The 19,489-nt window shown below is 42.3% G+C and overlaps 1 pseudogene; it reads right to left on the reverse strand.

Moving 5' to 3' along the window:
• Positions 1 to 7,419: 7,419 nt before the first annotated feature.
• Positions 7,420 to 19,489, reverse strand: part of LOC110503135 (transformation/transcription domain-associated protein-like) — a 173,307-nt pseudogene continuing 161,237 nt past the window's right edge.

A 19,489-nucleotide genomic window follows, 5' to 3' on the forward strand; every position in this document is an offset into this window, starting at 1 on the left:
CCCAAAGGCTGGAGCGTCGGCCTTCTAACCCGCTCCAATTTAGCTCCAGTAGCGCTCACTTCACGAGTTCAGGGCATTCCCAACCCAGCATGCATTTGTAGTCTACTTGTGTGCTGCTACTAGCCCCTTGCTTTAGCTACTGTCATGGAGTTCACTAAATATTTTCATAAAGAAACTGTTAAAACACAGAGGTGTAAAATCAAGGTGACTTACAAAGATGAGGACCAAGAACAAGAGAGGGAGTGTGGTGATGTAGTGTCCAGAACTAAATAACCATTGTGTAATCTGAAAAGACAAGTATCCCAAAAGAAAGATGGTGTACTTACTACATGTACATGCTAAAAGAAAGGAAAGAGGTGGGCATAAGTAAGGTGTTGTTGTAGCAAAGTATTTATAAACAAAAAATCACATCTCTTAAAAGTTTCCTTAAATTTGGTTCTATTATCTATACAATAGACCATAATTGTTTTGGCCAAATAGACCTGGCATATTCCCAAATTCAAGGAGCATTCTGGCAGAGATGCAGAGTTTTTTGTTGTTGTTGATTGGGTTATTTTGCCTAAAAACCTTTAGGCCTACCTATAGAAAAAAATAATAATAACTGCATCGCTGCCCAGCCTGACGAGAGTGGCCAAAAGGGTGTTTAGTGAGGAGAGGATATTCTCCACTGCTGGCCTGCTCTCCAGACACCATCACATGAGCCTGAAACCACACACTGGCCTAACTAGTGTTTCTAAAAATGATTCTAAAAATATATTCAAAGGCACTAATAAGTCATTTTTCTCTAAATATATATTTAATTCAAAGTAACAGCCTATGTGCGAAATGTATAGACTATACTGATTTAATACAACAAAATGTTGTTTAAATGCTGACGGATTTATGTCCCTAGCGGCCTACTGTGTCACACTCGCAAATGCTTCACAATGTACTTCTTTGAAATAATTGAAACAGCCTAAATAATTCGTAATTTATTTTTTCATGTTCCTTCTTAGTCTACCTGTCTGGCTCCTGACCAATTTAAAATGTTTATATGCTGTTTAGTATGACATGAAACCTATTTGAAATTATGAGCGCTTCTTACACTCACCTTTTCATGTTTTTATCAAATACTTTTCATACAAATCATGTGGTTTGGTTTCAATACTTCAAAACCAAATGGTAGTTCCAGGTATTCACAAAAATAGAGGTTGGTTAAATTGAGATTTTTATGAATGGAGCGAATTTGAAGGGGCAGATTTTTTTCCTGTGAGTGCGGAGAGGGTTTTAGCGGAGTGGTTGGAAAGTATGTGGATTAGCTCCAGAAGTTACAGAGATACCAAATGGAACATACCACCTGGCTGCAACTGGCCCAGGTAAATAGCATCCGTCTTAGTAGCACTCGCATCTTGACAGAGCACTCCCCTGAGGAAAGAACAGGAGTAAATTGGTGTCGGCTTCCCTTTTCAGGTGCTCCTCTCCTCATCCTTCTCTCCTCTCCACAGCAGCAATCCTTTGCCCACTCAAGTAGCTGTCAAGGTTAACCAGTTTTACATGGTGAGGCTCCAATGCCCTTGTCCAACTTCACTTTGGAGTGAGGCTGGGCTCAACATGCCAATCCTGTATTACCAAACAAATTAAATCACACATCTGGGAGAAAGCAGGATGAGGAGAGGAGAGTGGGATGGAAGGATGAGGTGTGGATGATGGGATGGAGGGATGAGGTGTGGAGGATGGGATGGAGGGATGAGGTGTGGAGGATGGGATGGAGGGATGAGGTGTGGAGGAGGGGATGGAGGGATGAGGTGTGGAGGAGGGGATGAGGTGTGGAGGAGGGGATGAGTTGTGGATGATGGGATGGAGGGATGAGGTGTGGAGGATGGGATGGAGGGGTGAGGTGTGGAGGAGGGGATGGAGGGAGGAGGTGTGGAGGAGGGGATGGAAGGATGAGGTGTGGAGGAGGGGGATAGAGGTTGTCAAACAGAGCTGAGCTCATCTCCTCTCTGTCTCGTCTGTCAGAGGATCAGGACATTGTTAGAGGAGAGTCAATAACTGGTTGAGGATGTTGAGCTGTTTGGAGCCAGTCAGTACTGCAAAGGGAGGAGAGGAGAAGAGAGAAGAGACGAGGGCCATGATGCCTAGATAACTAACACTGAACACTGGACAAGCTACAATTAGGGTGGCAAAATTCTGGGAACTTTCAATAAATTCCCTAGTTTTCCAGAATTCTAGGTAGGAGCATTCCCGGATATTTGTATTTTGCATTTATAATGGGTCCCCATTAGCTACTCTTCCTGGGGTCCGGCAAAATGAAGGCAGTTATACAATTTTAAAAACATTACAATGCATTCATTAAAGAGTTTACAACACACTGAGTGTGTGCCCTCAGGCCCATACTCCACTACCACATATCTACAATGCAAAATCCATGTGTACGTGTGTGTGTGTGTAGTGCGTATGTTATCATGTGTGTGTATGCATGTGTCTGTGTCTATGTTTGTGTTGCTTCACAGTCCCCACTGTTCCATTAGGTGTATTTTCACCTGTTTTTTAAACCTGATTCTACTGCTTGCATCAGTTACCTGATGTGGAATAGAGTTCCATGTTGTCATGGCTCTGTGTAGTACTATGTGCCTCCCATAGTCTGTTCTCTACTTGGGAACTGTGAAGAAACCTCTGGTGGCATGTCTTTTGGGGTAAAAATTGGTGTCCGAGCTGTGTGCTAGTAGTTTAAACAGACACCTCTGTGCATTCAGCACGTCAACACTTCTTACAAAAACAAGCAGTGATGAAGTCAATCTCTCTTCCACTTAAGCCATGAGAAATTGACATGCATGTCATTAATGTTATCTCTCTGTGTACTTTTAAGGGCCAGCCATGCTGCCCCGTTCTGAGCCAATTTACATTTTCCCAAGTCTCTCTTTGTGGCACCTGACCACACGACTGAACAGTAGTACAGTGTGTGACAAAACCACGGCCTGTAGGACCTGCCTGGTTGATAATGTTGTTAAGAAGGCAGAGTAGTGCTTTATTATGGACAGACTTCTCCCCATCTTAGTTACTGTTGTGTCAATATGTTTTGACTATGACAGTTTACCATCCAGGGTTACTCCAAGCAGTTTAGTCACCTCAACTTGCTCAATTGTCACCTTATTCATTACAAGATTTAGTTGAGGTTCAGGGTTTAGTGAATGACTTGTCCCAAATACAATGCTTTTATTTTTAGAAATATTTAGGACTAACTAATACCTTGCCACCCATTCTGAAACGAACTGCAGCTCTTTGTTAAGTGTTTCAGTCATTTCAGTCTGTAGTAGCTGACGTGTATAGTGCTGAGTCATCCACATACATAGACACACTGGCCTTACTCAAAGCCAGTAGCACGTCGTTAGTAAAGGATATCAGGAGGGAATAAAGCAGGAAATCCAGAATCCTCCAACCAGGATTTCTGGAAACCAGGGAATTTATTGAAAGTTCCAGGAATTTTGCAACCCAAATGCAATACAACTGAAATCTCTCACACAGTGACTGCCTCTTAATCTTGTCCCAGTATGTTCACTGAAAGGGCCTAATATAATTTTCAAGATTGTTTACTTACAAATAAACTACAACACTAGCTGTGGTAAGCTACACTGTAAAATATCACTTTCATTCTCCTGGCCCAACTGCTAAGAATATCAATCAACTGTTACTAACAGTGTGCAGACTTTGGAACAAAGGGTTGAAAGCTGAAACAGTCAGTAAGCATAGGCATTACAGCAATGTCCTGAATGGCTCTTAAAGAGAAGATGTCCTGAATTACCATATTAATGACTACAGTTGATGTGATTTTCATTCACAGAACAGTGAAAATATCTGCTCACAAACTGGAGGAATTAAATGAAATAGAAATAGACGTTTAAAATCAGCACCGACCCAATTTTTACACAGAAAATGTCATTCATTCATCAGCCGTGGTTTCTACAACGGTGTGATGAGATGGCATTTGACACAGTGATATTCTAATAGCCTGAAGGATCATGGGAGATATGTTTAATGAATTAGCTGTGTTAATGGTGTTCTGTCAGAGAACAGGAATAAAATCCAGATCAAAACAGGCCTTTAAATAATAAAAATACTGTTGTTATATAAACTGATACATCTGGATTAATGTTGTTTGTTTACAGAACAATAAAATATTTGTAGGATACCTCCAAAATGGAACCCTTTTCCCTATATAGTGCACTACTTTTGACCAGCGCCCAATGAGCCCTGCTCATATGTAGTGCACTAAATAGGGAATAGGGTGCCTTTGGGAAGCTGAAGTAATAAATCCCTCAGATGTATCCGAAACAATATCAAACCTTTGGCCTGCTCTATGACAGGCAATAACATCCTGATATTGAATGATGTATTACTGTAGAGACCAAACAGATTAGGATGATGTTGTTTTCCTTGTGACTAGACAGATTTACCGTATGCTATATATCTGCTGCAACTATACAGCTGCTGTCTTTATGAGTTATTTTTATGGTCCACTGTTGGGTCTTGTCTGATCAGCATTACAGCTGAGCAGAGAGTCAGAGATAGTAAGTCACCCCAGAATTGATTCTATCATAATGAATGCTGTGAACTCACAGAAAAGCCTTTCTTGCAGTAACATTCACACTTGTCTTTTCTTACTAGGACTGACTTCAGTGACAACTACTTTTTTGAGAAAAAGTGTCTTACTAAATGTGGTTCTCATCTAGTTACCTTAAGATGAATGTACTAACAAGTCACTCTGGATAAGAGTGTCTGCTGAATTGCTAAAATGTAAATGATACTATGCTCTGAAATGTAAAGGCAGAGGATGCTGTACTATTGCAATATTATAAAATATTATATACACATGATATAAACGTCAAATCCATCGTCAGATAGGTGATATTATATCAGCAGAGGGAAATGTAATCCCTCTTCCTGCCAGGTTCCATTGTAGTGAGTGTCAAAGTCCCTGGCAGTGCCAGCTACCACACTACCTCCCTCTTCATCCTTCCCCATTTCAATCCCAAAGGACTGCATCAATCACCTCCTCTTTCCAGATATCAGTCTAGACATCAGTAGACGCCTTGGCCGGCCGTGACACATGCCAAGACAACACAGGCAGGATACAACCCATCTTTCTGTTGTGTGGGTTTCATATCTCACTGCCAGCCTCATATGAGGAGACACCTGAGGCGTGAAATAGATGCCTAAACTACACAAGACAGTAAGGACACCCACAAGTTCAAATGCTATTGTTCAGGGCCAAAAACTGACGGTGGGTGTCCTAGATATCCTACGTATCGACTTCATTGGAAAGGGATGTGTGATATATGAGATACAGTGCATGGTCCTATACTGACCTTTAGATGTCATATTTGGTTTGATTTCTGAAGGTTTTCTGGCAAGGCCCCATGTGATGTGATGGTAGCCTGGGTGGCAGTCTGCTCTTGCTTAAGGCCCACTTGTCGTTAAGCTGCCAAACAGATTGGAATAAAGTAGCATTGTTAAATGCAGAAACTGGAACAGTCAGGTAGGTAGTCTGGCTGGCAGACATGATAAAGGGGGAACAGTGAGCTGCAACAGAAGGAGAGAGAGGCAGATGGATTCAGTGAGGGATTGTGTGTGTGTGTGAGTGAGGAGAAAGAGTGAGTGAGTGTGTGTGCAAGTGAATGTGCGAGTGTGCGAGAGCTGCAACAGAGAGAAGGTGGATGACAGAGAGAAACGGATATAGTCAGCTTGAGAGAACGAGAGAGAGAGAGAGTGACTTACAGTATTGAACACATGGGTCATGAGTGTGGAGAGCAGGCTGATACTCAACAGAGGCCAAGGCACACTGAGATATATTGACATTAATCAGTCACCAGGGAAGAGGAGGCCAAGACTGAATGTACCTCAGTGCTCTTCCCCTGGACTTCCATGGCATGGAGAGGGCCATGCCTGGAGGGGAAAAAAAGAAGACAAAAACTCAAGGTTATTCTGCCTCCACATAGCCCTCAGCAAAAATGCCTCATCATCATCCCCAGTTAACTTTACTTGAAACTGCAGACCAGCTAAGTGAGGCACACGATTTATCGGTAATGTATGCAATGTGAGAGGAAGTAACTGCAATTTCAACCCTGGTCTTTCTTCTGAGAGAAGTGTAATTTCTGTTTTGTAACTGAATGGGTATGAGAAGCACTGTCTGACTGTGTGGTTGATATGTAATTTAAAACCAGGAGCCATTTGTCTTTACTGTGAAATTGAGCAGCGACACACAAACAAGTGTCAAAAGAAAATTATAACTTTTAAAAATAGCATTTTATTAAAACAAAATGCGTATTTACAAGACAGGAGATAACGATCCTTCAGTTGGCCACAAAGCACTGTACCTTTACAACATTGGGGATAATGCATACAAAAACAGGTCAGGGTAGTCCACATACAACATACATACTGTATACATGGGGGATAATGCACACAAAAACAGGTCAGGGTAGTCCACATACAACATACATACTGTATACATGGGGGATAATGCACACAAAAACAGGTCAGGGTAGTCCACATACAACATACATACTGTATACATGGGGGATAATGCACACAAAAACAGGTCAGGGTAGTCCACATACTACATACATACTGTATACTCAACTAGACTAAAGAAGGCCAGTGTTATTTTTTCTTTAATCAGAACAACAGTTTTCAGCTGTGCTAATATAATTCCAAAAGGGTTTTCTAATGATCAATTCACCTTTTAAAATAATAAACTTTGATTAGCTAACACAACATGCCATTGGAACACAGGAGTGATGGTTGCTGATAATGGGCCTCTGTACGCCTATGTAGATATTCCATTAGAAATCTGACATTTCCAGTTATAGTAATCATTTACAACATTAACAATGTCTACACTGTATTTCTGATAAATTTGCTGATATTTTAATGGACAATTTTCTTTTCTTTAAAAAAGCAAGGACATTTCTAAGTGACCCCAAACTTTTGTACGGGAGTATACACACACACACACACACACACACACACACACACACACACACAAGACTTGACATGTAAATAATAATGACTCCTAAACAAACATAAAAAGAAGGACTTACAATATTTTTTCTTCTAGAATAGACTCTTAGAGACCCAGTATTACCAAGTCAAGTCAACTTGTCAACTTCTAGAATAGACTCTTAGAGACCCAGTATTACCAAGTCAAGTCAACTTGTCAACTTCTAGAATAGACTCTTAGAGACCCAGTATTACCAAGTCAAGTCAACTTGTCAACTTCTAGAATAGACTCTTAGAGACCCAGTATTACCAAGTCAAGTCAACTTGTCAACTTCTAGAATAGACTCTTAGAGACTCAGTATTACCAAGTCAAGTCAACTTGTCAACTTCTAGAATAGACTCTTAGAGACTCAGTATTACCAAGTCAAGTCAACTTGTCAACTTCTAGAATAGACTCTTAGAGACTCAGTATTACCAAGTCAAGTCAACTTGTCAACTTCTAGAATAGACTCTTAGAGACTCAGTATTACCAAGTCAAGTCAACTTGTCAACTTCTAGAATAGACTCTTAGAGACTCAGTATTACCAAGTCCAGCAGGAGAAAATCACATTACCTCTACACAATAGGAGCATTATAAAACACAGTACAGTACATTCTCCAATAGTCCCTGGACGGTTCTAATTTCATGGAGGGATGATATACACAACATACAGTAAGTCAAGTACAGTGAGGAGCGTTGCAGAATAGACATGTCAGACTGTGCTCGGTTCGAGGTTAATTAGTTTCTCCATCATAATGAGTTTCCTTATTATCCTGGTTAAACAAGACTGAATGCTGCTTTCAAACTGGTTTAACCTAGGTCTTTGACGGTCAGGTCATGGAAATTTGGATGACGATTATTGGTCAGTCAAGTGACCGCGGTCAGGTTATAATCGTTTGAATAGAAAGAAAGAAAAAATGTGCACATTTTCTCCTCTGCACGTGCCGCTGCAGGCAGGGGGTGTTGCCTAGGCAACCAAAAAATCATTTGCCACAACACCTTGCTTGTTTCAGCAAGGAGAAACATGTCATTACATTGAAGAGTCCATGTCACCATGGAAACAGACTTGGTAGCAAACTTGGTATTTTCATGACGGTCTTCAACCATAATAGTCAGTTAAACGATTATACAATAATTGTGCCAGCCCTAGTTTAAGCAGGCTATTTCCTGGTTCTGCAGAACTCAGCAATGCTACATTGTTCCCTTGCTTTGTTTGTTTGCTAAAGAATATAACTGCGTCCTTTCAACTTGAGAGCAGGAAGCTCTCTTCAAAAACATTACCTGACAGAGCACAGCATGTTTACGTGACAAAAGCATTTTCTTCAGTTCCAGTTTACATTGTATGATTTCCTATTTCATGTGGCTCAAAGGGAAGGGGACTGACACACTCTTCAGCGGCCAACGATGATGAAATCGAATGGTTGTGCGTACAGACCAATGTGCATTACAACACCCTTATGTCCAAGAAAAACTATTTTTATACGTTTTATCATGTCCATCTTCTTTATATTTCCCCCTCATATCCCCCTCTCAATGTCCAATTTATTCTCCCCTCTACCCAAGTGCCAGGATACCAGGCACTCTCCTCACCCCCTCACAACCAGGCCTGCCAGGCAGTCTCCTCTCCCCTCGCAACCAGGTCTGCCAAGCAGTCTCCTCTCCCCCTTATAGCCAGGGGTGCCAGGCAGTCTCCTCTCCCCCTTATAGCCAGGGGTGCCAGGCATGGTCCATGCGACAGAGGTAGTTCAGGCTGTTGGCTGCAACCAACATAGTGTTAACCTTTGACTCCCCTTCTACGAACTGGGCCAGGTTGTGGAGCCTGGTCATGCTGGCCATCACAGCCTTCTGCACCAGGGACACCAGCTACTGGGAGTCTATGTTCTCAGGCTGGACCGCCGGGGACAGGGTTATGGACGTGTCCTCCTGGATCTTCTTGTGCCACGTGATGATCTCACCACAGAGCACCGCTTTCAGGATGAAATCCACCTAGTAGGGGAGAGGGAAGAGATAGAGAAGGAGAGGGGAGAGGTGGAGAAGGAGAGGGGAGAGGTGTTGAAGGGAGAGGAGAAGAAGGGAGAGGTGGAGAAGGGAGAGGTGGAGAAGGGAGAGGTGGAGTAGGGAGAGGTGAAGAAGGAGAGGGGAGAGGTGGAGAGGGAGAGGGGAGAGGTGGAGAGGGGAGCGGGGAGAAGTGGAGGAGGAGAGGTGAAGGAAAGGGGAGAGGAGAGTTGGAAAAGGGAGAGGTGGAGAAGGAGAGGGGAGAGGTAGAGAAGGAAGGGGAAAAGTGGAGAAGGGAGAGGTGGAGAAGGAGAGGGGAGAGGTAGAGAAGGAAGGGGGAAAGTGAGGAAGGGAGAGGTGGAGAAGGAGAGGGGAGAGGTGAAGGAGAGGGGAGAGGGGAGAGGAGAGGTGGAAAAGGGAGAGGTGGAGAAGGTGAGGGGAGCAGTGGAGAAGGAGAGGGGAGAGGTGGAGAAGGAGAGGGGAGAGGTGGAGAAGGAGAGGGGAGAGGTGGAAGAGAGAAGCTAAATGCTCCAGTAATTTATTCCAAATCAGGAATTATGATATACTGTGAGACCATCACATCATATACTGAAACCACTCCATATTGTTAGTGCACCATGGTGGAGAAGGAGAGGGTGAAGGAGAGGTGGAGAAGGAGGGGAGGGGTGGGGAAGGAGAGAGGTGGAGAAGGAGAGGGGAGAGGTGGAGAAGGAGAGGGAGAAGGAGAGGTGGAGAAGGAGGGAAGGGGTGGAGAAGGAAAGGAGAGAGGTGGAGAAGGAGAGGGGAGAGGTAGAGGGGGAGAGGTGGAGAAGGAGAGGGGAGAGGTGGAGAAGGAGAGGGGAGAGGTGGAGAAGGAGAAGGAGATGGAGAGGGGAGAGGTGGAGAAGGAGAAGGAGAGGTGGAGAAGGGGAGGGGAGAGGTGGAAGAGAGAAGCTAAATGCTCTAGTAATTTATTCCAATTCAGGAATCATGAGAAACTGTGATACCATCACATCACATACTGAAACCACTCCATATTGTTAGAGGTATGTTAGTGCACCATGGAGGGAAAGGGTCATACAGATTAGCCACATAAACTATGCAGAGGCTACAACACTAACAATAACCAACGACCTAGCTGGATACACTCTGTCCTCTTCTCTTGGTCTGCTCAGTGTATGGTGTGCCCCCTAGCAATGAGCTTCAGAGCTTCACATTTGAGTTACTAGCAAGAGGACTGCCCAGCGTTATCCAATGAGGTTGCAGGGCGGGCCCAACGGCTCAGTGGACACGGCACAGAGAGAGAAATGAGGTGGTGCACAAATGTGACACAATAAGCAATATTCAGGGACCACTTTTGGGTCAAGAGCACTACTTTCAGAACTACTGGCTGAAAAGCATACACAAGTAGCATACACAAGTAGCATACACAAGTAGAATACACAAGTACCGAAACATCTCTAAGTATTTAACACCCCATTTTCTTCACCTCCTCCTTCTTCTCTCTCTGTAACTACAGGATGGAGCTGGGCTATACATAGATATATAGCTGCCTGACTGCTGCCCTTTCATTATGGGACCAACATAGATATACAGCCCTCCTCCTGCCACAGCTGGGACTGAGGCTGAGAGGCTGTTGTTTTTGTTTTGCTACGCCTCAGTGAATTTCCCTCCAAGTTTACATTTGTAGGATGTAACACCCACACAGAATAACATCCATCAAGAATTATAGGTATCTAAATTAAGGCAAGAATTGAGAAATCAGACTGAAGTCTATTTGTTCACACTTTAAACTAAACTAAAGTGTATGGTTCTATTCGTGATGTCTGTAGGTTCTACACAGTGCACAGCAGTGGTCTACCGCCGTAAAGGAGAACTCTCTCCTACAGTAGCTTCAATTTCAACTGTGATGTGCTGACTCATTCTTTTTGGTCAGTCAACACGACTAACAAACCATGAAAGACTGATTTGCTGTTGTGCTACAGGTGTGTGCTTGTTGTTGGACCTACCTTGAAGATGGGCTGAGCGAAGCAGCGGGCCACATGGATCAGGCGGCGAGGGGACCGGAGACACTGATGGTGGTCCGTAACTCTGAGTTGTTGAGCATCAGACGGGAGGGCACGGGCCGGTTGGCGTCCGGGTCACCCGTGGCGTTGTTGATATCGATGTGGAAGTACGACACGTTCAGCTTCCCCATATTCTGTTGGAGGAGAGGAGTATAACGGTTAGGATCAGGTGTGTATGATGTCTGATCAGTGTGTGTTCGTGTATCTTCCCATCCTGATATTCCCTCATCTATCCCAGTCAGAATTGCATCGTGTCTGATCACTAACACAAGCCCTCTGTGTGTGTGTGTGTGTGTGTGTGTGTGTGTGTGTGTGTGTGTGTGTGTGTGTGTGTGTGTAAGCATTTAACTACAAAATGGCTGATTTTATTGATCTGGCACCATAAAAAGTTGACAGATCACCCCAAGCACATCCATAATCCCTCCATCCATCCCTCCCTCCTCATCCCTCCTTGTTTGTCCCTGGTGAGATAAATACAGTTGAAGTTGGAAGTTTACATACGCTTAGATTGGAGTCATTAAAACCCGTTTTTCAACCACTCCACAAATTTCTTGTTAACAAACTATACTTTTGGCAAGTCGGTTAGGAAATCTACTTTGTGCATGACACAAATCAAATCAAATCAAATGTATTTATATAGCCCTTCGCACATCAGCTGATATCTCAAAGTGCTGTACAGAAACCCAGCCTAAAACCCCAAACAGCAAGCAATGCAGGTGTAGAAGCACGGTGGCTAGGAACAACTCCCTAGAAAGGCCAAAACCTAGGAAGAAACCTAGAGAGGAACCAGGCTATGTGGGGTGGCCAGTCCTCTTCTGGCTGTGCCGGGTGGAGATTATAACAGAACATGGTCAAGATGTTCAAATGTTCATAAATGACCAGCATGGTCGAATAATAATAAGGCAGAGCAGTTGAAACTGGAGCAGCAGCACAGCCAGGTGGACTGGGGACAGCAAGGAGTCATCATGTCAGGTAGTCCTGGGGCATGGTCCTAGGGCTCAGGTCCTCCGAGAGAGAGAAAGAGAGAAGGAGATAATTAGAGAACGCACACTTAGATTCACACAGGACACCGAATAGGACAGGAGAAGTACTCCAGATATAACAAACTGACCCTAGCCCCCCGACACATAAACTACTGCAGCATAAATACTGGAGGCTGAGACAGGAGGGGTCAGGAGACACTGTGACCCCATCCGAGGACACCCCCGGACAGGGCCAAACAGGAAGGAACACCACTAGAGGGATATTTTAATTTTTCCAACAATTGCTTACAGACAGAATATTTAACTTAGAATTCACTGTATCACAATTCCAGTGGGTCAGAAGTTTACATTCACTAAGATTACTGTGCCTTTAAACAGCTTGGAAAATTCCAGAAAATTATGTCATGGATTTAAAAGCTTCTGAGTCAATTGGAGGTGTACCTGTGGATGTATTTCAAGGCCAACCTTCAAACTCAGTGTCTCTTTGCTTGACATCATGGGACAATAAAAATAAACAAGTATAAACACCAGGCGACCACACAGCCGTCATACCGCTCAGGAAGGAGACGCCTTCTGTCTCCTAGAGATGAATGTACTTTGGTGCGAAAAGTGCAAATAAATCCCAGAACAACAGCAAAGAACCCTGTGAAGATGCTGGAGGAAACAGGTACAAAGTATCTATATCCACAGTAAAACGAGTCCTATATCGACATAACCTGAAAGGCCGCTCAGCAAAGAAGAAGCCACTGCTCCAAAACTGCCATAAAAAGTCAGACTACGGTTTGCAACTGCACATGGGGACAAAGATCGTACTTTTTGGAGAAATGTCCTCTTGTCTGAAGAAACAAAAATAAAACTGTTTGGCCATAATGACCATCTTTATGTTTGGAGGAAAACGGGGGAGGCTTGCAAGCCGAAGAACACCATCCCAACCGTGAAGCACGGGGGTGGCAGCATCATGTTGTGGGGGTGCTTTGCTGCAGGAGAGACTGGTGCACTTCACAAATAGATGGCATCATGAGGAGGAAAATTATTTGGATATTTTAAAGCAACATCTCAAGACATCAGTCAGGAAGTTAAAGCTTGGTTGCAAATGGGTCTTCAAAATGGACATTGACCTGAAGCATACTTCCAAAGTTGTGGCAAAATGGCTTAAGGACAACAAAGTCAAGGTATTAAAGTGGCCATCACAAAGCCCTGACCTCAATCCTATAGAAAATTTGTGGGCAGAACTGAAAAAGAGTGGGCGAGCAAAGAGGCCTACAAACCTGACTCAGCTACACCAGCTCTGTTTGGAGGAATCGGACAAAATTCACCCAACTTATTGTGGGAAGCTTGTGGAAGGCTACCCAAAACATTTGACCCAATTAAACTATTTAAAGGCAATGCTACCAAATACTAATTGAGTGGATGTAAACTTCTGACCCACTAGGAATGTGATGAAAGAAATAAACCATTCTCTCTACTATCATTCTAAAATGTCACATTCTGAAAATAAAGTGGTGATCCTAACTGACCTAAGACAGGGTATTTCTCCTAGGATTAAATGTCCGGAATTGTGAAAAACTGAGTTTAAATGTATTCGGCTCAGGTGTATGTAAACTTCCGACTTCAACTGTATATACTACAGCTCTTTAAGCCTGTGTTTAGCTGAGGGAGCCATATGATGTACGAAGAGCAATGAGCATTTTGGGAAGATAAACTGTGTAAGGGAAAAGGGGAGTCTGCTTATGGCTTTATGGCAATAACATTTCATTTGAGTTTTTTTGGGGGCCAAAAGAGTTAGATGCTAGGCCCCAGGAGGCTCAGATAAGCTCAGGCTCAGAGAGAAACTCCTCTGGCTCTGGACTGACGCAGTGTGCTGAATAATAACACATTAACAGGCGACGTGTACTCAATTTTGGGGCTGTATTAATAGGCTGTGAACACAATTTAAGGGAGGTGACATAAAATACATGCTCTGAGGATGTGGACATACCATATAAATAGAATGAATAAAATGGGTTTAGAATTTATAACCTGGGCAATTTGGCTGGCAAACTCATGGGTACACTCATGCCTGGTATTGTGATGTAGTAATTTCCATGGTAATGTAAAATGTTCATTCTATGATGTTAACTGTGGCACGTTCAACACGGGGAATAGTTCGCACATGTTTGCTAATGTTAGTTTCCTAACGTTAGCAAACAAGTGTGTAGCAAACTTTGAAAAAAAAAAAAAAAACAACAGTCCGAAAAGGTTGCGAGCGGTGAACAGAAAATGGTTTTCACTGGGATTGGATTCAAGGAAGTCGATATTGTTTACAAATGTATTGAAGAGCTAAATGATGTGGCTCATGCAATGGAATGCATTTGTTGTAATGTCAGTTGAGTTAAATCAACAAATCACAGCACATATCGATGGGTACATTTCCTGCTTTTGCTTCTTGCTTTGCTCCTATGGGTACTTGCAATCGCACCCAATCCAATCGTTATGCCATAATTTACTTGAATGGGGATGCACATTCTGTTCATTTTATTTATATAAAACATACACTGCAGATGCCAAACAATCTCAATGCACTACGTTAGAATAATGTACTAGTCTAGGGGTAAAATCTGGGGATATTTGGGTATTTATTGGGGAGAGGCTAGGGGTTATCTATGTCAGTAATGTCCTTGATGTGTGTGTGTGTATGTGTGTGTGTGTGTGTGTGTGTGTGTGTGTGTGTGTGTGTGTGTGTGTGTGTGTGTGTGTGTGTGTGTGTGTGTGTGTGTGTGTGTGTGTGTGTGTGTGTGTGTGTGTGTGTGTGCGTGTGTGTGTGTAATCCTGCCTGTGTCTAATGGGCTCTGTGGAGTGGAACAGGGAGGGGGCTTAATGCGTCTGCTTAGCTGCCCAGTGGAACGCCTGTCAGCAGAGACAGATTAGGATCAGAGACGAGTCTGAGGAGAAGCTTCTTTAATAATGACTTTCAGAGGCTCTCTGCCCTCCGAAAGGTGCATGTGTCTGTGTTTGTGACGCATCCCGGGCTCCTTAAATTGAATCATCTCTGATAGCAGAGCAAAGAGTCTGAATATGACTGACTGTCTGGAACGTCTCATAGATAATAGAATAATTAATAAATAATTTCAATAATTGCCTTGCTAAAATATTAGAATGCTTGATAAATTCTCAGCTAAGATCTTTCTTATCTTTAAAATGTAATTTAAATGTACATCAGTCTGGTTTTAGACCAGATCATAGCGCTACCTCTGCTGCATCCCTAGCTATAAATTATCTGGTTAACTGTATGGATTAAAGGCAACATTGTGCTGCCCTCTTCATTGCCCTGTCAAAGGCTTTCCATACTGCTAATTCAGAGGCTTTCCTCAATTGACCTGGACCAGGCTGCATGGAAATGATTTAAAAATGACTTGACAGATAGAACTCAATGTGTATCTACTGATGGTGTTAAATCATCTTTCCTGTACATTACGAAAGGTGCCCATTCTTGGTCCTGTACTTTTTACTGTTTACAGGACCGGTGTCCCTTCCACGGGACGGTTGAGCTAACATAGGCTAATGCAATTAGCATGAAGTTGTAAGTAACAAGAACATTTCCCAGGACATAGACATATCTGATAATGGCAGAAAGCTTAAATTCTTGTTAATCTAACTGCACTGTCCAAATTACATTAGCTATTACAGTGAAAAAATACCATGCTATTGTTTGAGGAGAGTGCACAGTTATGAACTTGAAAAGTTATTAATAAACAAATTAGGCACGTTTGGGCAGCCTTGATACAAAATGTTGGTTCATTGGAACAGTCTAAAACTTTGCACATGCACTGCTGCCATCTAGTGGACAACATCTAAATTGCACCTGGGCTGGAATAATACATTATGGCCTCTCTCTTGCATTTCAAAGATGATGGTACAAAAAAAACGGTTTTTTTTTTCTTTGTATTATCTTTTACCAGATGTAATGTGTTATATTCTTCTACATTCCTTTCACATTTCCACAAACTTCAAAGTGTTTCCTTTCAAAAGGTACCAAGAATATGCATACCCTTGCTTCAAGGCCTGAGCCACAGGCAGTTAGGTTTGGGTATGACATTTCAGGCAAAAATTGAAAAAAAAGAGGTTTTAACAATATTGACTTGTCTGTAAAAACATTTTTACCTGCACTTGTATGCCAATGATACATTTGTGTGTGCTATTTCCCCCTCGGTTGACCAGGCTCTACTGATGATTTCAGCATATGTACATTGTGTTTTAAATAGCATATTGATGAGTTAATTAAGACGCTCAGCTTAAAAATGTGCTTCTTCTATAGAAATAGGTCCTGACTCTCACTAAATAGTAGGAAGCAGATTATTCTGTTAACGTTCCTATCGGTCCTAGACTATGGTAACATCTAGATGTGAAAGCAGCTGCAGCAGCAGCTGAGGCTCACTCACTGACAGGGCTGAATTAATATCATAGAGGCTCACTGACTGACAGGGCTGCAGTGATGTCATAGAGGCTCACTGACTGACAGGGCTGCAGTGATGTCATAGAGGTTCACTGAATGACAAGGCTGAATTGATGTCATAGAGGCTCACTGACTGACAGGGCTGTGCTGATGTCATAGAGGTTCACTGAATGACAAGGCTGAATTGATGTCATAGAGGCTCACTGACTGACAGGGCTGCGTTGATGTCATAGAGGTTCACTGAATGACAAGGCTGAATTGATGTCATAGAGGCTCACTGACTGAGAGGGCTGCAGTGATGTCATGGAGGAGAGGAAGTAATGCATATTGCCTGTCAGAAGCTAAATGTTTGTTATAATTCTAATTTCGAGGCTCCACATGTTGTCATGGAAAATATGAACATTATTTCCAACAACTAACTCCGCTGCACATTGAGCGTTGAGATTGCCGAAAGGCCAGTCTCTTTGGCAAAAGGAGTGACAAGGAGTGGATTGTTAGCTAAAAATGCATCTAGGGCAGGAGTGAGGTACAGGAGAGGTTCCGTAAAAAGGGAAAATATACATATTTTATTTATGTTTTAGATTTAAAATGAGGAGAATACCTTCTTTCTAATGATGTCAACTTTATTTCTCAACTCCTAATAGCAAATTACACTTACAAGAGCCAATTACACTCACTGGAGTATCTGATAAAGGCTTTGAAAAGTGCCACTGGTTGCTGGTAAGCTTTTATTTCTGAGTTTACCGTTCTAGCTACAGTTGAAGTTGGAAGTTTACAATCAACTTAGCCAAATACATTTAAACTCAGTTTTTCACAATTCCGGACATTTAATCAAATAAAAATTCCCAGTTAGGATCACCACTTTATTTTAAGAATGTGAAATGTCAGAATAATAGTAGAGAGAATGATTATTTTCAGCTTTTATTTATTTCATCACATTCCCAGTGGGTCAGAAGTTTACATACACTCAATTAGTATTTGGTAGCATTGCCTTTAAATTGTTTAACTTGGGTCAAATGTTTTGGTTAGCCTTCCACAAGCTTCCCAAAATACATTGGGTGAATTTTGGCCCATTCCTCCTGATAGTGCTGGTGTAACTGAGTCAGGTTTGTAGGCCTCCTTGATCGCACACGTTTTTTCAGTTCTTCCCATAACATTTCTATAGGATTGAGGTCAGAACTTTGTGATGGCCACTCCAATACCTTGACTTTGTTGTCCTTAAGCCATTTTTACACAACTTTGGAAGTGTCCTTGGGGTCATTGTCCATTTGGAAGACCCATTTGCGACCAAGCTTTAACTTCCTGACTGATGTCTTGAGATGTTGCTTCTCATAATGCCATCTATTTTGTGAAGTTAACCAGTCCATCCTGCAGCAAAGCACCACCACAACATGATGCTGCCATCTCCTTGCTTCACGGTTGGGATGGGGTTCTTCAGCTTGCAAGCTTCCCCCTTTTTCCTCCAAACATAATGATGGTCATTTCTCAAAAAAAGTACGATCTTTGTCCCCATGTGCAGTTGCAAAATGTAGTCTGGCTTTTTTTATGGTGGTTTTGGTGCAGTGGCTTCTTCCTTGCTCTGCGGCCTTTCAGGTTATGTTGATATAGGACACATTTTACTTTGGATATAGATACTTTGTACCTTTTTCCTCCAGCATCTTCTCAAGGTCCTTTGCTGTTGTTCTGGGATTAACTTGCACTTTTTGCACCAAAGTATGTTCATCTCTAGGAGACAGAACGCGTCTCCTTCCTTAGCGGTATGACGGCTGTGTGGTCCCATGGTGTTTATCCTTGCGTACTATTGTTTGTACAGATGAAAGGGGTGCCTTCAGGCGTTTGGAAATTTCTCCCAAGGATGAACCAGAATTAGGGAGGTCTACAATTTTTTTTCTGAGGTCTTGGCTGATTTCTTTTGATTTTACCATGATGTCAAGCAAAGAGGCACTGAGTTTGAAGGTAGGCCTTGAAATACATCCACAGGTACACTTCCAATTGACTCAAATGTCAATTAGCCTATCAGAATCTTCTAAAGACATGACATAATTTTCTGGAATTTTCCAATCTGTTTAAAGGCACAGTCATCTATTGTATGTAAACTTCTGACCCACTGGAATTGATATAAGTGAAATAATCTGTCTGTAAATAGTTATTGGAAAAAGGACTTATGTCATGGACAAATTAGATGTCCTAACCGACTTGCCAAAACTATAGTTTGTTAGCAAGAAGTTTGTGTAGTGGTTTAAAAACTAGTTTTTACCCATCCATTTAGCGGAATCATTTTCATCAACACCCTCTGAATTGCAGCACGCCAAATTCAAATTAAATTACTAAAAATATAAAATGTTCATGAAATCAAAAGTGCAATATAGCAAAACACAGCTTGGCTTGTTGTTAATCCACCTGGCGTGTCATATTTCAATACAGGTTTTCGGCGAAAGCATATCAACCGTTTATGTAAGAACATCTCTCTCAGTAGACAAAATATTACAAACACTAGCAGCCAAGTAGATTGGTCACGAAAGTCAGAAAAGCAATAGCTTAAATCGCTTACCTCTGATGATCTTCAGATGTTTGCACTCGCGAGACTCCCAGTTACACAATAAATGTTCCTTTTGTTCCATAAAGATTATTCGATTTTTATATCCAAAATACCTCCATTTGTTTGGCGCTTTATGTTCAGAAATCCACAGGCTTGAGCGGTCACGACATCGCAGACGAAAATTCCAATACTATCCGTAATGTCCACAGAAACATGTCAAACGTTTTTTATAATCAATCCTCAGACTGTTTTTAAAATATATAATCGATAATAACAACCTGGACTGTCGCTTTTTCAATAGGAGAGTGAGAGACAATGGCTGCACAACTCTGTTGCGCAAGCAAAACTCTGCGAACACCCAGCTATCCACTGACGCAAAGTTATCTTTCTCGCTCATTTTTCAAAATAAAAGCCTGAAACTAAGTCTAAAGACTGTTGACACCTTGAGGAAGCCATAGGAAAATGAATCTGGTTGAT

This window comes from Oncorhynchus mykiss, chromosome 23 (assembly GCF_057628025.1).
Source record: "Oncorhynchus mykiss isolate SJ-2025 chromosome 23, ASM5762802v1, whole genome shotgun sequence".
In the NCBI taxonomy this organism is placed as follows: Eukaryota; Metazoa; Chordata; class Actinopteri; order Salmoniformes; family Salmonidae; genus Oncorhynchus; species Oncorhynchus mykiss.